This window comes from Callospermophilus lateralis, unplaced genomic scaffold (genome assembly GCF_048772815.1).
Source record: "Callospermophilus lateralis isolate mCalLat2 unplaced genomic scaffold, mCalLat2.hap1 Scaffold_83, whole genome shotgun sequence".
NCBI classification, from domain to species: Eukaryota; Metazoa; Chordata; class Mammalia; order Rodentia; family Sciuridae; genus Callospermophilus; species Callospermophilus lateralis.
Genome location: NW_027516368.1, coordinates 5,642,456 through 5,666,471, shown reverse-complemented (window position 1 = coordinate 5,666,471; position 24,016 = coordinate 5,642,456). Strand labels below are relative to the sequence as shown.

The following is a 24,016-nucleotide window of genomic DNA, read 5'->3' as shown; positions in this document are numbered from 1 at the left end:
AAAAGCTGGAGACAACCCAATATGCTTATACTGATGTGCAGATTATTTTACAAAACTGTGACGTAGTTTCCATGACAATCTATTCAGCTGAAATGAGTGGGTTGTCAGTATGGGCAGCAACATGGATGACTCACAGGTACATGATACTGAGGGGAGGAAAACAGGCCAGGGGCTCTGTGATAGAAGGCCCCTGGTGAATGCAGTTCTGATAACAATAAGACTATAGGCAGGAAATAGAACAGTGGTTGGCAGGAGCTGGGAATTGGGCTGGGGCTGGGGTGACTGCAAAGGCACTTGAGGGAACATTTTGGGGTGGTAGAAATGTTCTATATCTTGATTGTGGTGATGGGTTCACAACTGATTTTGTCAAAACTCATAGAAACATATGGTAAACATGGGACATTTTATTGTATGTAAATTAGATGTCCATAAACCTGAATTTTAAAGGTTTTTTTTGGGGGGGGGGTGAGAAGGGAAGGAGGTTTTGCATGAAAGATATTACTTGTGTTGATGTCTGACATCCTGGAGAGGGACACATCAAGATTATTTCATCACTTGAGTGGTCAGAGGTAGAGGTGATCAGCAGCACTGTGACTTTCATGGGCCACTTCCTCCATTAAAAAAAAAAAAAGTTAAAGATTATGTTCTATGGACTGCATGGTTATAATTTTTTTCTTCTAGTTTTAGGAGAAATTAGAGCTTTTTCATGGATCTTTAAAAGAGGTAAACCTTCATTCTGTGCCTCGTGGGAAAGTCCACCCTTGTGTGACCCAACAAATTGAATGACTGGGAGTAGGAATGTTCCCTCTGTTCCTAGAGCTGTCATTGATTTTTCAATAGTTCCCAACAACCTGCTAACCTCTCCCAGCATCAGTTCCCCAATGAGCAAAGAAGAAATAAAAATTCAGCATTCACTTAAAACCTGTTCTTAAGGTCAGAGATATTAAAAATTAATTCAACAAATATTTGCTGTGTACCAGGGACTATGTGCCAGCTGGGAAAATCCCATGCAGTCCCTAACCTGAATTCCCTCACCTGAATAGAGTGATAGAGAACACTCTATCATTACATATGTACAAAACAGGAGATTCTTTTAAAAATCACTTGCCTTTCCTTTTCTGTTTAAATTGTTCCTTCAAATATGGATCAGTCTTCATGTATATATCCAGGGAGTGGCCACAAAGATTTAATTACAATTAAATTCTGGATAAATCATGCATTTCTAGTGGGAGATTTCTTTCAACAATTTTTTTTGTGATATTTCCTCTAGTGTGTCCATAACTGTTTATGATATGTCTCCATAAGTCAGTGCATGCCACATGTTAAGGTTTAGATAGGAGAGGTCCACCAAAAGCTCACATGAGACAATGCAAGAAAGTTCAGAGGTGAGATGGCTGGGTTATGAGAATCTTAACCTAATCATTGCATTAATCTCCTGATAGGGATTAAATGTAAGTGTAGGCAGGTAGAGGAGACTAGAGAAGGAGGTAATGGGGGTGTATCTTCTGGGTTTATATTTTGTCCTTGGTGAGTAGAAAAGTCTCCCCACTTCCTATTGTCATGTCCTGAACTGCTTTCCTCCACCATACCCTTCTGCCATGATGTTCTGCCTCACCTTGGGCCCAGAGCAATGGAATCAGCTATCTATGGACTGAGACCTCTAAAATTGTGAGCGTCAAATTAATTTTTCTTCTTCTAAAATTGTTCTTGTTAGGTCTTTTGGTCACAGCAACACAAAGCTAACTAAAATACCACATTTATCTTACCTTTAATTCCATTCTTTGAGAGTTGAAGTAATGATAGTGGTAGTGGGTATAGAACATGCATGATTAAAGGAAAAATCTTTTACCTAAGAAATATCTCCAATGCTGGCCTCTACCTACCCCTGACCTCTGTTGACCATCCTTTCCTTTGAGTTAAATATTGGCTTTTCCCTCTGAGATCTCTTTGAAGGCTCAAATACTCTCTCTACCTCTTCCAAATGGAGAACTGGAGAGAAAGTAGAACCATAAGAGGAGGAAGCACCCAAAAGAGTCTGAGACAAACTTCAGCCCACCCACCCCCAGAAGAGGCTTATCCTAGATGCTAATTCCTTGTGATTCAGCCAAAAGAGTTTAACCCTTAGCACCTGTGATAAAGATCTGGGTTGTCAGAACAGTCCTTTGTGTCAATCTCATTTAAATCTCATTTAAAATTTTACTGTCTTAATGTCATCAATAACAAACTCCTTAAATGCCATCTATAGTGTTTCATTCTATTGTTAGAAATTAGTTACATATGCAACTCTGTATCCACTACTTTTATAATTTTTCTCTAGCAACTATGAATTCAGAAGAACCTCAAATGGTACAGCTTATTTTCTCAAATAGGCAAGACCTTGAATAGTACCTAGTTGACTCTTTCATTACTTTAAGATTTTTATGTTTCTTTCAGTAACTGATCCCTTTGAAATCAATCTTTACATATTGATCACTCATTTAAAATTTTTCTTTTCTTCCCAGTCCACTATTTATCTCGTCCTTGATGTCTTCAGGTGAAGCAGAACCTTGCTGATGCCAGTTCTGAAGGTTTCATTACATGATACTCATGCTCAGAGCCCAGTTTGAAACTTAAAAAAAAAATAGTGTTTTTCATCAGACAAGTATTGTAAGCTTAACAACTACAAAAGTATATATGTCTACCTCTTCTTAACAGAACTGCTCTTTATATTTCTTTGTGGCCTTTCAACTCTTCAGGCTTTTGCAGTATCAACTTCTGTAACTGGAGATTCCCAGGCCACTGCAACCTGAGCGCGGGAATGAGAGGGCATGGCTTAGTGGGAACACAGATTTCCAGCTCTTCTCCCTAAATCTATCTGGCCTTGAGACTATGGGCTGCTGGTGAAAGTCTCCTTTCTAGGGCTGGTGGCCCATGATTTTTTTTGGCAGTCTGATGATTAAGGAGAGGAAATAATGGCACTAGCTGCTGCTTTAATTAGAGAGAAGCGCAGCACTGGTGGGAAGGGCTGCATCCCTCCTGGGGAACAAAGCGGTTCTGTGAGCTGGGGGAGGAAGAAGGCGCTGGCCTGGAGGACTGCAGAAGAGTGAAGAGAGGTGCTGGGCCATAAAACCAGCCCTAGGCAAAGGAAAAAACAGGGAGAGGCCACTCTGAACCATTCACTCTGGCCCTGATTGAACTTTATGCTCACCTGGGGAATTAAAAAAAATCAATGTGGACCCAATCTCCAGAGTTTCTGGTTTAACCTTCCTCGGTTGGGGTTGGACAAGGACATTTATAAATATTCTCCAGAGAAGGTTAGAATGAAGCCTGTGGATTCGAGTTGGATATATTAGGATAGATTTGTTTATTTTAAAATGTACACAGATTTATCTATGGATGTATTCATGAGTGAATATGCACATGTATTTCCTGATTTTATCCTCTGAGATGGCCCAGAGGCAGTGACACCCCGTGTTAAAAGAGTACCTGCACCAGACCTTGCTTCTAAACACCACCCTCCAAGGAAGGAAGCAAGGCTCCCTGAAAAAATGGTGGGTTCTGAGGCCTGACACAGGGAAACTATAAGATTAATCTGGAGCATCTTTGTGGTACAGTGGTCCCCTGCCCCTGGGGAGCCAGCTTCCAAGACATCAGAAATGCCTGAACCAGGGAGACTACTGAACCCAATATACAAATTTATAAATAGTTTATAAATTAGGCACATAAAAGTTTAACAACCCAAATAACACAAAATCCTAGGTTCAATACCCAGAACTGCCAAAAATAAAATAAGCAATAACTAAAAATAAAATAGAATGATTATAACACTGTACTGTATTAAAAGTTAAGTGAATGTGGTCTCTCTCTCAGGTATTGTACTCACCCTTGTTATGATGATGATGTGAGATGATTCAGTGTTTAGGTGTTGAGATGAAGTGAGATAAATTATGTAGGCCCTCTTATGTAGTGTCAGCTACTAAAGATCACTTAAACACAAGCACTGTGGGACTTTGACAGTTGAGATTTCATAACCAAGATGTCTACCAAGGGACTAACAGGCAGGTAACATATACAGTGTGGACATGCTGCATAAAGGGAAGATTCATATCGCCGGCAGGAAGGAGCAGGATGGTGAGCAATTTTATCCCACTATTTAGAAATGAGCACAACTTACAACTTATGAATTGTTTGTTTCTGGAATTTTTCCATTTAATATCTTCAGACTGTGGTTGACCATGAGCAATTAGAACTGCAGAAAGTGAAACCTCAGGTAAGGTGTGACCACTGTACCAGAAAATAATTTTGGTTTTGTACCAGAAATTGAACCCAGATAAACCACTCAGTCACATCCCCAGCTCTTTTTTTTTGTATTTAATTTAGAGACAGGATCTCATTGAGTTGCTTAGAGCCTCACTGAGTTACTTAGGGCCTTGCTAAGTTGCTGAGACTGACTCTGAACTCGTGATCCTCCTGCTTCAGCCTGCCCAGTGGCAGAGCCCTACTGGGATTACAGGTGTGCAACACGATGCCCAGCCAGAAAGTAACTAAAACAAAACAAAACAAAACAAAAAACATAGGAATGAAAAGTGAGGTGCATAGGTCAAAAGAACATTGGGGCCAGCCTGAAAGAGCTCCTAATGGCCAAAATTGGAGTCATTTGTGCAACAAAATTTAAAAAGGACAATATTCAATAATAACACAAATCCTAAAATAATACCCATGGGTTTATACTAGTATAAATACATGATTTAAAAAAGTAAATAAGTGGGGGAGAAGTAAAAAATTCTTCCTTTCAGACAGAATTCCAAATAATGATGTGAAAGAAATAAGAAAATCACTGGGCAAAACTGGATATTTGTGTAACCTCAAAGTGTTTCCCTCAAAATATTTATTAGTTATTGTGGTGGATTTAACACATCATACTTTTAATTTATTTATGTATCCCTCAAAAATTGGGGGCTTCCTTCCCCACTGTGGAGTGTGGGTGGGACTTGATGCTTCACTGACTGATAGGTATGGAAAGGGAAGAGCAGTAATCCACGAGGGAGAAGCTGGGACACACGACAACAGCGGACCAAGGTGAGCATCACCTGGGATAAACTCTGTTGACACTGATCGGATGCCCCTGATCGGATGAACTGGGAAGGCCATGTAACCTCACTGGTATTTTTCCCCAAGTCCATAACCCCAGGTTAACCAGGAGAATTTATCAGACAAACCGGAGAGAATTCCACAGGATACCTGACTGGGGATTCCAATCAGCCTCCAGGGTTGAGAAGCCCTTTGCTAGGATAAGGCAGAAATTTGAGCTGAGTCACAAAGTGATAAAATGCCATCATCTATTTGAGGAAAATGATGAGAAAATTGTTATGGTAAACTTCTGTAGTGGACACGGAGAGGGGTGGTGGAAAATGAGGGCAGAGGGGCAGCAGGTTAGTCTTTAATACCTTGCATACTACTGGGTTTGATCCTCAGCACCACATAAAAATAAATGAATAAAATAAAGGTATTGTGTTCAACAACTAAAAATAAATATTTTTTTAAAATCCATTGTCAGAAATCTATTTAGCCCAAACTGGAACCAAACACACAATGGGAAGCCATTATAATTTTTTTGACAAGATGTAATTGAATTTCATATTTGATGAGAGTTTTTAAATTTTTCTGCTGTTACTTAAATGCTTCATAACAATAACAATCATTTAAAACATCATGCACATTTATTTTTTTTCAGGATGTGGATTTGTGTGGACAATAGAAGAAAAGTATTCCAGAAAACATTTGTGGGTTTTTGTGTGTTTCTGCATAGTACCATACTCTCCATAGTTAGATGTCCTTGAAAGGGGCTAGGAAGAGGAAGGATTCTAATAGAAATGTAAGAGGAAAGGAAGAGTTGAAGATTAGTTTCCTAAGGGCAAGGAAGGATTGTGTTAGAAATAATTTGCAAGCAAGACTGAGCCAAGACTGGTTGGATAGACCATGGAGTTAATTGTAATATAACTGCAGACCAGAAAGGAAGAAACAAAACAGGTCCAGTCCTGTAGCTGCAGGAGTGACCTATCAGTAGCTAGTTTAAATTTTTTTTTCAGAAGCAGATCTCCAGTAGAGGTGTGATATTCTCCTGAGCCTTTTCAACAGTGTTCCAAGAGAAATATGTGGACAGGATCACCCAGTTGTTGATCCTGTGTGCTGGAGTTGTCTAGAATGAGTAGATATGGGCCAGGAAAACTCAGTCTACCAAAGAAACAAGACTCCCTTCCAACTCACTTCCATCAAGTAGGTGAAATCCTGTTTCTTTCTTTCTTTTTTTTTTTTCTTTTTGGTAATAGGGATTGAACCCAGGGGTACTCAATGACTGAACCACATCCCCACCCAGCCCTTTTTATTTTTTTTATTTAGAGACAGGGCTTGCTAAGTTGCTGAAGACCTCACAAAGTTGCTGAGGTTGGCTTTGAATTTTTGATCCTCCTGCCTCAGCCTCCCTAGCAGCTAGGATTAGAGGTGTGCACTGTACCTCACCCAGCTTTGAATCCTGTTTCTTAAAGGGATACCCAAGAGCTCCTTGTTAATGATTTCAGAAAACTTTTACACAACTGGTTCCTATCTAATTGTTAAAAATACGCATCAAGGGCTAGGGTTGTAGCTCAGCAGTAGTGTGCTTGCCTAGCATGTGCGAAGCCCTGGGTTTGATCCTCAGCACCACATAAAAATAAATGATAAAATAAAGGTATTGTGTCCAACAACAAGTAAAAAATAAATATTTTTTAAAAAAATCCATTGTCAGAAATCTATTTAGCCCAAACTGGAGCCAAATACACAATAGAATACTACATAATCATTATGTATGATGATAGGGATGATTTTGACATAGAAAGATTTGTATAAATACCTTGAATGAAAGGAAATAAATTCCCCATGAATATGTGCTAGTTCATAGAAATAATATTATATAAATTGTGCATGAGAGTATGTGCCTGCACATGTGCACAGAGGAATATATGGAAATGTATTCATTAGCTTGACATCTGATTATCTCTGAGAGATAGTGTTTTGACTTGTTTTTACATTTTCCTTTGGGCTTTTCTTGCCTCTTTTAAATTATGAGTCTACATTTTATTTTTTTAAGTATGTTTTTATAGTTGTATATGGACACAATACCTTTGCTTTATTTATTTTTAAGTGATGCTGTGTATCAAACTCAGTGCCTCTCATGTGCAAGGCAAGTGCTCTATCGCTGAGTTATAACCCCAGTCCCTACATTTTATTTTTGTAATCAGAAAAACAAACTATTTTCATGTTAAAGCAAAGCATTTATTACATTTCAAAAAGCTTATTGTACTCTGAATATTTCCTACATTAATAATTATGACTTCAAATAACTATTAACATTTTAAAAATAAAATTTTAAATTCAATTATTAAATAAATAATTAAATTAAAACAGTATTTTTATATAGCTGCACTATAGTTTATGTAAGATGTCTCTAGTTTGGGGCATTGGTGTCATTTTTAACTTTTGATAAGTAAATGGGTGAATATCTTGATGTACATATAAATCCTGGAGGCTCTTTTTATATATTTATTTTGCTTTAGGTGGACATAATATCTTTATTTTATTTTTATGTGATGCTGAGGATCGAACCCAGTGCCTCACACATGCTAGACGAGCACTTTGCTACTTGAGCCATAACTCCAGCCCAAATCCTGGAGTTTTTTACTAGCTTATTGGAATACAGATAAAAACTTACTGAAATAAAATGCATTTTATAAATATGATCAGATTGTCTACCCATTGCTCAGAGGATTTTTTTTCTAGCTTTATTTGTGAATTATTTTTGTAAGTAAAGTTTGCTATTCAATAATTAAAAATAAATAATCTTACTGGGCACAGTGACACACACCTATAATCTAGCTACTCAGAGGCCAAGGCAGGAGGATCATTTGCACCCAGGAGTTTGGGGCTAGCCTGGGCAACTTGGCAAAATCTCATCTTAAAATCCAAACTAACAAACCAACCAAACAAAAAACAATTTGATTAATTTGGATTTGTTTAGTTCCTGGGGAGGATGGACATTTTGCTGTTTTTTTTTTCCTTAAATATAAAGTACTAAATTTATAAATTATCTTTTGATGACCTTTATTAATTTCAATTTAAATTGAGGAAGGGAGGTTATTGATTTATATGAAATCTTTTCTATCGTAAGGCCATACGGTCACTTCTATAATTTTGCAAATGTTTTGTTAACTTTATAGTCTTTCATTTTTTATTATATTTGATGTGGTTTTAAAAATAAATATAGAAGCAATGTGTGGCTTTTGTGTTCAAATCTATTGCACAGTTTTCTTTCATAATATTATTCCATTGATTTTTTTACTTCTGAAAAGTCCTTCCACATTCCAGACTCAGATAGTTGGTCACTTAGTTATCTTCATTTGACAGCTTAATTATTTATATTAAGTTCCTTTGATATCCATGTATTTTGATGTTTGATATGGGAGGATGGTCTAAATTACTTTTTCCCAAATGGTTAACCTCCTTTGAGATACTCAGTTATGACTAAGTCTACTGCCTAATGGTTGGACCAGCTCGAAGGTTGTTTCTTCTGTAATAATTTGGAAGAGTTCATGGCTTGCTAAAAGCAGCTTATCAAAAATTTGAACAGCCATCAATTACTAGCCCCCTCACCTTGTTTCACACCTCTGCTACTTTCCTGTTCCTGACTTCAGTGAGACATGAATCAACACTCCTTCCCCCATGTGGATTTCAGTATTTTAAATGGTAGCCCAGAGACAGGTACTGAATAGGAGGGCAAAGAATGTGGCTACCGCAGAGTTATCCTTATGCATTACAGAGGTAACTGATAGGTGCTCCACATCCAAGATTCCAAATCTTGGGTTGCATGGACACCTCCAGCAATCATATGCATCTCTTAGACATTTAGGTTCATAAAACTTCTTGAATGTGACAGAGTCAACTAATGTGTTTAATCCCTGGGCAGTTGTAATTTGCAACTAATTTCATGAATAGATTCCCTGACTAGTTTAGAAAGTTCATGCATTGGGAAATGATGGGTGGGGGTGGGGATGGGGGGGAACACATGTCTCTGCCTAACTGCCTTCTTTACCCAGAAGTCCAGTAATATTTTCATACTTAACCTATTTATTTAATTTGAATTAACCCTTCAGAGAGTCTCTCGTACTAGCTTATCCAATGACCATGTAATAAACTTGTAATATATGTAAAATATGCAAAACATCCCATGTTTCTTTGCTTCACTATTCATAAACTCAGAATTTGTTACCTGGTATTTCTGCCTAAAATATAACAACATTTTAATCCTCATAGCCACTGTAAATGTACTTCAAGCAAATTTCATCAACATAATATTTTCCTATAGGTCTTTCTTACTCAAAATAATTTCATCATAAAATTTCCCAAAACCTAATTTTTTTGTGTGTGAAAAAAAAAATGTGCTTTCCATTCTAATGTGTGTCTAATTCTTCACATGTCTTTAATAACTATCCCATTCCAGAGGTTGCCAAAAAATAACACATTAGCACAACGTCATCGTTATCCCTCAGCAGGATCTCCTGGGTGGGCTCTGTGGCTACTTTCTTTCTGAATGGAGTACAATTTCTCCTTAGTGAATTCATCTTTTAATGGACTTTTCTTGTGTACTGTAGCAAAATAACCCTACTCAGTTCTGATCCATTCTCTGTAAGTGATTAGAGATAAGTGCACTTGTGAATATTCCACTCTGATATGCTCATCAGTCACAAATAAACAGCAGAATCAACCTGCCCTTGGGTCTGTGGAGTCCAGATTTTAAACTATATGCACAATCATGTGGCACTTGATTCACCTGACTCTGCAATGACTCTAATTAGCCTTGTAAAGGGGCTGAAAATAAAATAATTAACAGGCTATCCTGACAGATCAGTGTTGTGTTTCTTCTTTCCATCCATCAAATGTTGAGAAACTTAACTGAGTTGGAAAAGTAGCTTCAGCTATTGCCTCTGGCACTGTGCTCCACTGTCCTGGGCTCTGGATTCCTGTTTCCATGGTCTTTTTCAAGGCTCCTCTCTGGGACCCCCACACCCATATTCAGTGCATAGATCATTGTCTCTGTCCCTCAGCCTAGCTGTGTGTCCACCCATTATGTTCTTGCTCCTCCAAACTTTGCTTAAGAGGCCAGAAATGATGCTAATGGACATGCTTTCAAGGCCACAGTGTGTCAGAGCTAGATTTTAATTGTTTTTTAAAAATAGATAGTATTGGGTTTTCCATTATGTAGCAAAGAAAGAAAACCCAAAGTGTTTCTCAGACAAGAAGTATACTCTAAAGTTGGCATTAAAAGTAAAATCCATATGAAGCTATAGAGTTAGACTTGTGTAATTTTCTCTTTCTTCCTTCCTTCCTTTCTTTCTTTATTTTTTTCTTATCCAAAGGGATTTTTGTGTTAGATACCTGTTGTTCTGGTTGGTAATAATCAGAATACCTAGGTTTTCTAATTATAGAGAATACATTTATTTTCTGGTTTTAGAAACTATTCCTATAAATGGCTTGGAGCAGTCATGCTCAAAGTATGGTCTCCAAGACAAGTACAGAAACTGAGAGATGATACCAAGTTTTGGCAAGGATGTGTAGCAACTGAAGCTCTCATTTCCACATAACTGATGGAAGTGCAAGCCAGTAAAGCCATTTTGGAAAACAATATTGGTAGTTTTTTGCAAAGTTAAAAAAAAAAAGACTCATGCATGTATCATAAAACACAGCTACCCCACTCAAGAAAAATAACATTATATATCCATACAAAGACTTATATGTAGAAGCAACTTGCAACAACCCAAATTTCTATTGAGAAACTGACGTGACTCCATTTTTGAAAATAACTATCAACAGCTTCTACCTGAAGGCCTGTCCTAAGGATGGGAATGTGACTCTTGTCCTTGGAAAAACTCACAGAACCTTTCTAGGCAAATACCCACCCTGCTGAGATGTTTGTCTACAAATAACAGGAGAGATCTGCCCTGGCGCCAGGTGTCCCTGACTCAGTTAGGCTAGGTGAGGACCCATAGCAACCCCCTATCAACCTCCAATCAGCATGAGACAGGGAAAATACCTGGGATGCCAGATGACCCCCCAGTAGTTTATGGTGGTTGATAACATGTTGGGAAACCATGTAGTTTAGCACATACACCCCTCATGCCTAAACCAATTAGTTCAAAGTAAACCCCCTCTTGTACTAACTAATCACCCCTATCCAACTTGTTCCCGCCATCGAATGTGCTAATCAATGTTAAGAGTTGTTGTTTGATTTTTCTGCAGTATGGAATGATTTTCTGTGTGATGCTGTGATGCATAGAGTATCCCCCCAAAACCTATAAAATCTCACTGAACAAAGGACCAGGACTCACTGCCTGGGACCACTGCTTCGGGAACGGTTGTGAGTCCAGCTTACCAAAAAGACTCTTGTGTGCTTGTATCGGATTCGGCTCCTGGAGGTCTATTGGGGTCCCACGAATCTGGCATTACACTATAAACTGGTGAGTGAATACCAATTGTAGTGTATTCATCTTATAGAATATTACACAGCAAGAAAAAGGAATGAAATGATATATATGACTACATGGATGAGTATCATAGACATTATTTTAGGTGAAAGAAGTCAAACACAGAAGTCTACATATATACTATTTGGCTCCATTTATGTTAAATTCTATTAAAGGTAAAAACTATAGTTATAGGAAGCAGATCAGTGGTTACTGAAGCAGGGGAACAAGGTGAAGAGGATAGACTGCAAAGAGACAAGAGAAACTTTTTGGAAAATAGAACTATTCTACATCTTGATGTTGGCGGAGATTAAAAGTCTACATACAATAATCAAAGTTCATCCAATAGTACACTTAGACCAAATAAATTGCACATTTTACCTCGATAAAATCAAGAACAAAGGAAAGAAGGGAGGAAAATAAGGAACTATTCACTGAAAACAGGAAATATTTCTGAAAGTAAATGAGATGATAGAAGGGAAGAAATACAATTTCACCAGGTCCCGAAAGGAGACAATTTTGAATCACGATCAATAAGTCTGAAGTGGAATATTTTCATCTTATGTTCATCACAATGAGTTCTGAAACATCTTTGTAACACAAATACAGGGTGTTAGGACCCACAGTACATTTCATTCTTGCCACGTTATGTCAGACCTTGTGAGTCAGGGAGCCCTGTTAGACATGGAGACATCTGAGCCTTCACCACAATGTGCTCCACAGGCCTTCAGAGCAAGCCTTCAGGACAAGGTCCACTCTCTCTGAAAACAAAATGTTATTTTTACCATATTCCTCATTTTGTTTTTCATTTTACCACCACCTCAGAAATTAGCGCCAAAAACTTAATGCTTCCATCGATGGATCAAGGCTGTTTCTATGGCAACACCTCCAATTCTCACGAACTGCAATTTTATGTCAATTTACTACTAATGGAAGACAAAACAAAAGCAAGCAGACAGAACAGAGAAAACTTAGTTCCCAGCAGAGTCAGGAGAAAAGGGACTCAATGCAAGGATTTTAATGTTGGTGGGCCATGAAGCTGTTTAGCACGTAACCATTTCATGCATATGATTTCATAGAGTCTTTGAGCTAAAACAGACCTTAAAAGTCATCTAGAACCCCTTTTTATAAGGCCACACAAACTCAGTCCTAGAATAGAAAAGGATTGAATGAAGATCATTGACTGGTAAGGAGCAGAGAGAGTCAAGACCAGAACCAGCATATAGATTTTAAGCCTGGGTTTCGCCTTTCTCACCATATATTATCTCTTCCATCTGTTAGCTCCAACAGCTGAGGCTTAACTAAATACTTTTTGTCGAAATCCATTGCACCGAATACCAAGAGTTTCTCAGCCTGATCTACCAACAAGGAAACTGAGCCCCTCAATCATGGTCAAGCAGGACCATTGCCTGTGACTGAGAAGTAAAATTACCAAGCTGGTATCTCTCAAGACCCAACTGCAGGAACCATACCCCACTCTAGGGATTTAATTCAAAATGAGGTTTAATATGGAGTTTTGGATGCATATGAAATTGGTGGAAGGGTTGGAGGAGTGGGCTTAGGGCAGATCCCCAGGAACAATGCAGAATGGACCCACCATTCTGGATGGTGGGCCACATTTGTTGGTGGATCAAACTATCACATCTGTTCCAAACAAGAAGGTAGAAATCAATAGGATGCCACTGGAAGTATTGATTCCAAGAAAATGCCAGTACAGATAAGATTCAGGATCAAATAGGAGTCTCTGGAGACCAAATATTGACCATACCTGACATCAGAAAACAGATCAAGAGGCAACAGGAAGATACTTCAATCTCATTTCCACCTTTCAGTTTACGGTGAATGCATCTCATTAGCACGACCTAATTTGCATCCAGAACCTTAACTGCAGGGAAGTTTAGAAATGTAGTGTTTGTTTATATCTGTTTGTTTGTTTAGATTCGGAACCAGAAGGTAACCAAAATAAGAAGGAAATAAATGCTGAGTTTCAGTTGAATATGTTCAGGTGATGGAATTTTCTTGAATATAATCCAGTTAGCTAGTTGTCATTAGTGTAAATTTGCTGGGAGCCATCAGCCAAGTAGGTATGATAATTTCCTTGCCAGCGTACCCCCATGTTTCTTTAGTGGAAGGACTCATGGAAATAGGTCACATGTAAGGTGACCTTGCTCAAGGACCAGGGCAGATCCGTGTTTAGGGTGTTCCCCCTTTAGAATAGGGTGGTTTAGCATAATAGGAGATTAGGGTGTTCCCCCTTTAGAATAGGGTGGTTTAGCATAATAGGAGATTAGGGTGTTCCCCCTTTAGAATAGGGCGTATCCTGCTGCTGAGTTCCTCTTGAGTTCTTAGGGAGACAGAAGCCCAGGAGTAGTTGATTTGGGCAGAGTGTGGATTTGGACAGAGAACGTGGATTCCCCCAGAACGTGTTTGTAGATGGCCGGTGTGAGTTCAGGAATAAAGAATTGCTGTTTGAATCTACAAGCTGTGTGGAGACTCGTGATTTGTGCCCAGCCAGAGACTGCGGCATAAATTCACAACAGCTTGGAGCACTAGTGAAGCCAAACACCTTGAATGGTGGGAGTCAAGTCAAAAAATACTCTGACCCACCTCCAGGAGGAGGGATTTTAAGGTCAATCAACCACCCAGAGAGCATTTGGCAGAATGGATGAAAAACGTTAAAGCATAGAGTCTATGACTCAGTAATTCTCTTTTTCTTACTTGGAGAAACAATTGAACATGTGCACATAAAAGTATGTATGGGAATGTTGATTTCAAATAATTTGCAGTGGTTAAAAAAAAATTAGGAGGTTACCATACTATTCACCACTAAGATAAAGACTGAATAAACTATTCAGAACAACTCAAGAAAATTAAGAAAGTTTTACAGATACATATTTCTGCTACTTGGAGTAGCAAAAAAAAGTTACAAAAAAAATGGACAGCATCAAGTCAAGAAGGGTCTTGAACCCTCAGACAGATCAAGGATATAATGAGGTAAGAATGATGGTGGATTCATGAAATTTCCAGGGGTAAGGGAATTCCTGTAATCCTTTACAGGTGTAATGGAGGGGCTTTTACAGTAAACGCGGTGTAGGGTCCCTGTAATTAAGGAAGTGGGGCAGAGTAGACCAGGGTACAATTCACACCCAGGAAATCTTAAGTGGAAAACGGCTGCCTAAGTGCTTTGTGCAGGAGACAGAGAAACCTGCTGTGTTAAGAAAAGCCCCCACCTCAGAATGTGGAAGGGAAAGGATGGATGAGGGATTTCTTAGCCTGGAGTAGCCAGGTGGGAGAGAGAGCTTTGAAGTTCTGCCCAAGCAGACCCACCTGTAAGGATAAGAGTGATAGACCTGAGTGGTGGGAACACGAGGTTAAGGGAATAATTCTATAAAATGGGCTCATTCTGCTGGCTCCCACATGATTTTTCTTCCAAGAAGCAATTTATCTGCAGCCCTCCCTGACCTAAGTGGACAGGATATGTCACATTCCTCAGCAAACAACCTGTTATCTGTAGGAGAAATGCATTTATGAAATAATGTCGATAAGAGGAACCCAAGTTACCCTGAGGGGACTTTTGTGACTTACAACAGACCAGATTCCAGAACTCAGGGAGATAAGAATAATTCCTCCTAACCTTAAAATCTGTAAAAATTCCTCGATAAGAATCCAGTTAAAACCACTCAGCCTGGGCCAAATTGGCCTAGGGTTGCCATGACGTGGAGACTTGGATATTATCTTGCTGTCAGTCAAAAGTCAAGAGGTGGATCCGGGTGTGATTCTCTGGAAACTTCTCTGGGATCCCCAATAAACTGGAGTGCAGGACAGGCACATTGTCTCTCTCCTCTCTGAGAGGACCCAACCTCTCCCTTGAGAGTGTCCACTTTCTTTTTACCTATCCTTTCAATAAACTCATTCCCTTCACTCTGAGCAACATGTCTGAAATCTTTCTGACTTGATCTCTAGAATCAGGGTTTGAAGGGGGTTAGTTTTCATGCCACCTCAGTTTCCAGAAAGGCCCAGTCCTATAACAAAGGAACCATGGCAGGTGGGAACAGGCAGCCCAGGGGGCACCACCTGGGGCAGCTGGGGAGCAGCTCCAGAGCACTGGAGGGCTGCACCAAGACAGATTCATTTCTTAGGACTGAGGTAACAAAGGAAAACAAGTTGAGTGGCTTAAAACAAGAGCAATTTATTGTTTCACAGTTTTAGAAGTCTAAAATCACAGGGTTAGGAGGCCCACACTTCCCTCCAAAATCTCTGGGGAAGAATATTTCCGTACTTCTTTCTAATGTCTATTGGGCGGCCAAGAAACCGTGGTATTCTTTGGTGGCAGAATAACTCCAATATCTGCCTCCGTCTTTCCACAGCCTTATCTCTTCTCTGTGTTTCTTATGTGCCTTCAAATTCCTTTTCTTTTATGGATATCAGGCATTGGATTTCAGACCCATCCTAGTCCTGTATAACCTCATTTTAATTTGAGTACACCAGCCAAGAACATTTTCTCAAATGAAAGCACACTCCCAGATACTGGGGTCTAAGATTTTAGCATATCTTTTGAGGAGACACAATTCAACCCCAAATATGAGGAAAGTGAGCAAACCCAGGAAGAGCCAGCTGTGAAACTAACCTGGGTGAGCCCAAGAACACCCGATAGGTAAAAACTATGTAGTCCCCTTATATTTCCTTCCTCCTGCCTTGGCCTTGGAAAACAAAGGTGAGCAGTCAGGAAGCAGCTGGGGATTGGTAAGGAGCAGAACAGATTGCTACACATCTTTCTTCCAAGGCAGACATCCGTTAACTACAGCGTTATCTTTAAATGAAAACTAAAGTGGTCATCAGTATCTTGTGTTGGACATTCCAAAAACCTTATTTTGGAAAATTTCAAGCATACAAAAAAGAAAAAAAAGTAGAAGAGTGAATTCCTTGTTTACCATCACTCATCTTGAACAGTTTAGTAATGACCAGTCTTTTTTTTTAATCTATGCTCTCATCCACATCTCCTTTCCCTAGACAATTTTGAAGCAAATCCCAGCAATTATATAATTCAGAGAGAGTTCATCCAGTGATATTTCAACCTGTGTCCTGAAAAATAAAAATTTAAAAAAAATAAATCATAACCCAGTATCATTATCACACACCCATTATCACACATCTCTTAATAACATAAAATATCTGCTGAATGAGTAAGTTCACCTCTTGGCTGCATAACGTATTTCATATATTTTCTTTGTTCACCTGAGGAGGAAAAAGGATCTATTTATATATTGCAATTACTTGCTGTTTTTTCACTTCCAATCTACAGATCATTGCTCTCTTTCCCCTTTTCACCTTTTACTGTTTTTTTTTTTTTTTTTTTTTTTTGGTAAAGAAATGGAGTCTTGTCCTGTAGTGGTTCCCATTGTCTAGACATGACTCACTACATCTCCTTGGTGTTGTTTAACATGTTCTTCTACCCAAGTCCCTGTATTTCCTATAATTTTGATGTTAGATTTAGAGCCCATTGAAATCATTTGAGAGCTCTGAAACCCCCGAAGCCCAGGTGAACCCCAGACCTACTGCATCAAAAATTCAAAGGGTGAAGCTGAAGCATCACAATGTTTTTAAAACTTCTGCTGTTGTGTATTAAAAAAAATAAAATCAATTAATTTTTTTAAAAAAGAAAATATAAATGAAGCCCAGGTATTCAGCAGTCCTGGGCTGAAGTCTTCAAGACTTTTCATCTTCTTTAACTCTTTGACTTCTGTTTTGGGCAATCAAATTTCTTGTGAGAGTCAAAAGTCAAAAAAAAAAAAACTTCTCAAAATGATCTCAGGGTATGATCTCAGGGTGCAATAAACATTGAAAACTACCCATCTAGAGTTTTGATCCTAATTAGATTCAGTTTTTTTTTCTTGTGACATAGAATGTGTTTGTTGTGTACTCTGCACTGGATAGTTTAAATTTCCAAGCTGACCTTCTGTTTTATGACAAAGAAGTTAGAAATATCTATTACCTAAGACTGGTCAGAAAGCCCCGAGGGTGGCCCTGTTTTTGATCTAGTGTCAGGACGATTATCCCCCCTGGACAAGTTCTAAAGAATAATGGGAGGGAAAATAACATGCGTTTGATCATGTCACAAATTGTCCTTGATCAATGAGCCAGCAACACATAAATGCAGAGAAAAATATCTAAAAGGGCACATGCAAAACCAATACCAGTGATTTACCTCTGGAAAGTAATGGAGTTTGATGTGGCAGCAGTAAGGGGTGTGTATGTGTTCATGGAGAATTTTAGCTTTACCTCTAACATTTAAATTTTAGATGGAGAATAAAACATATATGATTTATGTAAGTAAATATGCTGAAAAGGAAGAAAAAATTTTCCGTAGTTTTATTGGTGCATATGTACATAATGGTGGGACTCATTGTTACATTGTCATACATGCACACAATGTATCAATATAATTAGGCCAATATCATTTCCCAGGATATCTCCTTTCTACCCCTTGTCCCTCCCCCTAGTCCCCTTCCTCTGCTTTACTGATCTTCTATTGATTTTTATGAGATCCCCTCCTCATCTTTCTTTTCTATTTACTTCTCTAGATTCTACATATGAGCGAAAACATATGATCCTTGACTTTCTTGTTTGGCTTATTTCACTTAACATAATTATCTCAACTTCCATCCATTTTCCTGCAAATGACATGATTTCATTTTTCTTTTTGGCTGAATAAAATTCTATTATCTATATATACTATGTTCCTTCTCCATTCATCTGTTAACAGATACTTAGGCTGGTTCCATAGTTTGGCTATTGTGAATTATACCCCTATTAACAGAGGTATGCTTATATCTCTATAGGATGCTCATTTTAATTATTTTTTGAGTTGTTTATTTTTTCACATTTTTATTGGTTCATTATAGTTGTACATAGTGGTGGGATCTGTTTTTATATACATGCACACAATATAATTTGGCCAATATCATTCCCCAGTATTTCCACCACCTGTTCCCCAGATTTCAATTCTTCAGGATAAATACCAAGAAGTGGTATTTGGGGGTCATGTAGTGGCCTTAATCCTCATCTTTTAAGGACACTATATACTGATTTCCATAGTGAATATACTAATTTACACTATATACCCACGGTGTAAAGTGTTTCCTTTTCTCCACATCCTCTCCAGAATGTATTAATATTTCATGGCTACCATTCTGACTGGAATGAGATAAAACCTCAGTGTGGTTTTGATCTGTGTTTCCAAAATTGCTAAAGATGTTGAATTTTTTTCATATACTTGTTGGCCACTTGTATTTTTTCTTTTGAGAAGTCTCTGTTTAGTTCATTTGCCCATTTATTAGTTGGGGGTGGGGTTGGGGTGTTAAATTTCTTGAGTTTTTTAAATATATTCTGGATGTTAATCCTCTGTTGGAAGAGTCACTAGCAAAGATTTTCTCCTATTCTATAGGTTTTCTCTTTGTATTCTCAATGGTTTCCTTTACTGTGCAGATGCTTTTAATTGGATACCAACCCATTTGTTAACTCTTGTTATTATTTCCTGAGCTTTATGGGTCCTACTGAAAAAGTCATCACCTGTGCCTCTCTGTTGGAGTGTTGACCCTGTTTTTTTCAAGGAGTTGTATAGGTCTACTTCCCAGGTCTTTGAGTTAACTTTTGTGCAGGGTAAGAAATAAGGATCTAGTCTCTTTTTTTCTACATATGGATAGCAAGTTTTCTGCTCTATTTGTTAAGAAAATAGATTTTTAACATTAATTTTTATTATTTTTTCCAATATAAAAACATACTTGTTATAGAAAATTTGAAAAAATATGGAAAAAAGACATCTTTACATTATCCTTTCACAGATAGCCATTGTTAACCTTTGATATACTTCATCTAGATTTATTTTTACATATTTTAAAAATTAATTTATTATGAACAACAACACCTTCCTTGATTTTTTTTGAAGGGCATGATAGTTTATTTTAAAAAATTGTACCACACTGATCATGTTGACCAGCATACACATGATAATGGCTTTTCTCTTGGGTATCAACATTGCAGTATTTTTGTATACTGAAATGTTTCAAAGGACCAAGAACGTTAAGAGAATAAAGATCTTAAATGAAAATGGACACTAATAACTCTGGTGCTCTAACACACAGAATTAATTTAAACCCCTTATGAATCAGCGACATAATGTTATCTAGTTATGAAGAACAAAAGTTCTCTTAGAAGTAGACAGCATGGACTTATACTTTTTTGTACTTTAATCTTTAGTTTTTATTAATCTATGTCCACCCTGGTTAAAGCACAATCATACAACAATACCTCAGATAATTTCCATGCTATCATTGCACAAGTTTAGTTTTTTTTTTTTTACTAAAAAAAAAAAAAAATCAATCCATCATCAAAATAAAGAGGCAGATAAATGTGACTTTCAAATCATTTGAAAAGCATAGTGCTTTTTTGTCCAATACAGATTCAAATGCTATAAATTTCAAACTTCTGCAATAAAATATATATATATATATATATATATATATATATATATATATATATATATACATGGGTTTTGTTTATAAGAACTGTATTTTTCAATCAATAAGAGAAAGTTACTCTTTAGAGAACAACATATTTGGTGGCATTTCCAAGTATCTGTAATAGACAAAGCCACATAACGTTAAGTCTGGCTCTAAGTATTATAAGGTACAAAATTTTGACCAGAGACCAAAATTATATAATCTGATATTAAAAATCCAACCCATATGAGACTATTTTTGAGAGTAAATGTGCTGTTGAGTAACTATTCCAATAACCTTTTCTTCTTATGCCTTTCTGCAAACCAACCTTTTTTTTTTTTTTTAATCATTGTGACTCACCACTATTTCATACTGATCTCTTTACTTCCATGTTAACATTTCAGTACCGGGATTTCTGAGGCAGCATTAAGTTTGATTTCATAAAACAGTAGACACGTTAACCTTTCAGTGACAGTTTAAATCTGTAAACTCAAGAATCACATTATTTAGCTCAGCAACTATAAAAACATTTGAGGTTTTGGCATTTCAAGCCAGAATCTCTTTGTGCTTTTTAAATTAAGCTGCTTTTGAATGTTTTTGGTATTTATCAGCCATTTGTATTTCCCTTATAATAAAATACATTTAAAATAGTTTTTAAGGTTAAATGTCGGGGAGTAGGGCTTTAATCAATACTTTCTTTGTTTCAGCACAGTTTAAATCAGTTATTTTTTTCCTTCAGTATTGGAATAGTAGAAATTATTCTGGTCCCTCCTTAGATCAACCAACACCACTTTTATCACATATAACACTGAAATTTACAGACATCCCTGAAAAGTTTTTGATTAAGTAAATGAGTGAATCACAGTGGAGTCTCAATCAGTTAACAGTGTAGATCCATTTATAAACAAACAAATAAACAAATAAAAAAACTGAATATTAAAAGAAAACCTTCAAGCTAAAAAAAATAAAAAGAAGACGAAAAAACAAGAAAACCCTCCCAGGAACTGAAACCAAGTGTGTGTTGTCACTGATTCTGTACTTGTCTCCCCTGATTGATCAGACTCTTCTTTCTCCATATTATAAGACATGTTTGCTAAAATCCTCACGCCGAGTTCTCAGGACACTTGCGTGAAGAGGCTATGCTACCGTAACATCTAAGAGAATATAGTGCACCATCTCTTCCCTAATAGACTTCGTATCCAGAGATGAGCATCGAGTCTCACTCTGCTGTGTTCGCCAGCATGTTTCAGAAGATAATACTTGCTGTGCAGACTGATGATAGCTGATCCTCCCACTCCACCCCCACCCCTGCCAATATGAGGTTATAACCAGTTTATCATCATGTACACTGGCTTTTTACTCTTTCAATCAGAAAAGTTGTGGCTTCCTTGCGGGGCGGGATGCAAAATGAAAAACTAAGAGTCTAAAGGCACAAAGTCGCATAGCTGCTCTAGTTGGAATTTGTAAACAGAGAACAGGTTGAATTTAGGTAATCCCAATCTGAGAGTGAAAAGGAATCCACAGCAGACTTTATCCAGCCAGCTTCTTTCAGACCCTTCATGGGTTTTGAGGTCTACAAAGTATGCACTAAAATACCCATACTTCAAAAAGCAATAAGGCAAATAGTATAATCATTATTCCAAAAGTTACAATGGTAGTGTAGGCATACATAGTATAATTTAGTTACAATGTGTGGTACTGTTTCTATGATATAGCCATATTAATGGTTTCTCTCCTACATAATTATATATTCAGCTGGCTTTCAGTTGAACACAAAACCATCCTTGTACCACCACTGATAGTTGGCAATAGCTCTTTGACAGCAGTTTTTATTCTGCTGTAGAAATTATTCTTGAACTGAAAAAAGTTCACAATCCAATGTCCAGTCATTAAACACTATCATATTTGTGAAGAGCTTCTTCCAACTTCTGGGTCACTTTTTGGAAAAATATCATTTGTTGTTGTAAGAAATGCTGCATCTGTGATTTAAAGTCTCTTACTCGAATTTGATGGAAGTGGTGAATTTCAGCCAAAGTGGCAAAAGAAATAGTGTTACAGTGATCCTGAATGCCATCAGCCTTTTTGACCTCCATCTTCCCTTCTTCCACGTGTCGCCTACTCTCCTTTACTTTGGTAAGAGCTCCTTTCTGAACGTGGATGATATCCGGGAAGTTGGCCAGGTGCCCTTGATACAGCGCTAACAGGTCCATTACTGGGTCCAGGTCCTGCCTGGGCTGCTCGGCAAAGAGCTCACCGATGGCGTCATAGGCATCTCCGGTGAAGGCAATGGCCTGATTCAGGCCTGCTGAGAAAGCCTGCTGGTCCAGCTCAAAGGCCTGGCTGAGCCCACGGAAAGACTGTCCCACCTTCTGATATTCCTTCTTGAAGCCCGTCACCTGCTTGCGCGAACTCGTTGGCAGTGTGGTTGAGCTGCAGCGTGCTGTCATCCATCTTCTTGGTGAAGCACTTGAAGCCATCTATCTTGCTCTCCACCTCCTGCAGGTCAAGAGCTGCTGCGGGCGGTGTGCTCAGGGTCAAAAAGAAGTTGGCACCCACCATTTCATCCTTCTCGGCCTTCCTCTTGCCCTGTTTCCAGGCCTTCTCATCTGTGCTAATGGGGCAGGTCAGGAAGTGCTGGAAGACATCACACTGTGCCAGCACTGGGTGGCTGGCCACGTGGTTCATCCACCAGATCAGGCCTTTCCTGCGCTTGGAGATGAAGTCCTCTTCGAAGCGGCCAGTAGCCTGCTTCTCGGGCAGGTGGGGCACAGAGATGACAGGAAACTTCTCAGCCAGGTGCGCATACAACCAGTCGAAGTGCTTATAGCGCCTGTGCACCGGGACCTGTGTGTGTGTGGGGACCAGCTTGTAGGAGATGTAGCTCTTCATACCCTTGAACTTGGTCTGCTTGGTGGGGTCGTCGATGGTGCACTGGAAGGGGTAAGGGTTCTCCTGCCACTCGGAACCATAGGGCCCTAGCACCACGCATAGCTTGTCCCCATCCTTCAGGAAGCCCGAAGCCTTGCCCAACACGAAGGCCTCCCCACCTGACTTGACAAAAGTGGAGAAGCGGTTGAGGTTGCAGCTCACCGTGGCCGAGCTCTTGGCCCCCGAAGGGTGGTACTGCGGAGGAGCTGATCCACCGCGGGAGCCCAGCGACGACAAGTCAGAGCCGGTGGACAAGCGGTAGCGGCTAGCAGCGCCGCCGCCGGCGGACGACAAGCCGTCGAGGTCCGGGTAGGTGCCGCTGCCCAGCACGCCAGGCTCGTCGGCCACCGTGGAGCTGTCGTCCCACTCTCGTCGTCCCAGTCATCGTTGCTGCCCTGGCTGGCCTGGTAGCTGCCGTAGAGTTGCTGAGGCGACGGCTGCAGTACACCCCCGGCATACGGAAAGCCCACGCCGGGCGGCTGGAAGGTGCTCGGCGGCGGCGCCTGCTGCAGCTGCAACAGCGGCTGGAAGGCGTCGGGCGGCGGCTTGAAGGAGGCGGGCGGCGCCGCCGGCAGGGGCTCGAAGCCGCCGGGCGGCACGTTAGCATAGCGAGCAGGGGCGCCCGGACCGCAGTCGCCAGCCGGGCCTGGCTCGGGGGCTCGGATCACCTGCACGTAAGAGGCCGGGAAGAGACCGCGGTCGCCGAGGCTGTTGACTCCCTCGAGCCAGCCCTCAATGTCCTGCTCGCTGCACAGGCTCAGCACCTCGTGCTCCCGCAGTGATATCTCTCCCGGGTTCTCCGACCTGAAGTCGTACAGCGCCCGGGCGCGCAGCGCCATGGTCCTGGCGCCTTGGCGGGAGGTCCAGATACCGGCGCCCCGTGCCCGGCCCCGCCCAAGGTGCTCGAGGTGCTACCCGCACCCTGGTACACGGACTAGAGCCCTGAAGGCAGAGCGCAGCCCGCCTCCCCGGCCCGCCGGTAGCGCCCTCCGCGCAGCTCCGCTTGCAGCCCCGACTGCCGCGCAGGGCCGCCGGCGGCCCGGGGGGAGGCCCGCGGCC

At 39.7% G+C, this 24,016-nt stretch overlaps 1 pseudogene; it reads right to left on the bottom strand.

Moving 5' to 3' along the window:
• Positions 1-21,602: 21,602 nt before the first annotated feature.
• Positions 21,603-23,796, bottom strand: LOC143387644 (sorting nexin-18 pseudogene; annotated as a pseudogene).
• Between the last annotated feature and the right edge of the window lie 220 nt (positions 23,797-24,016).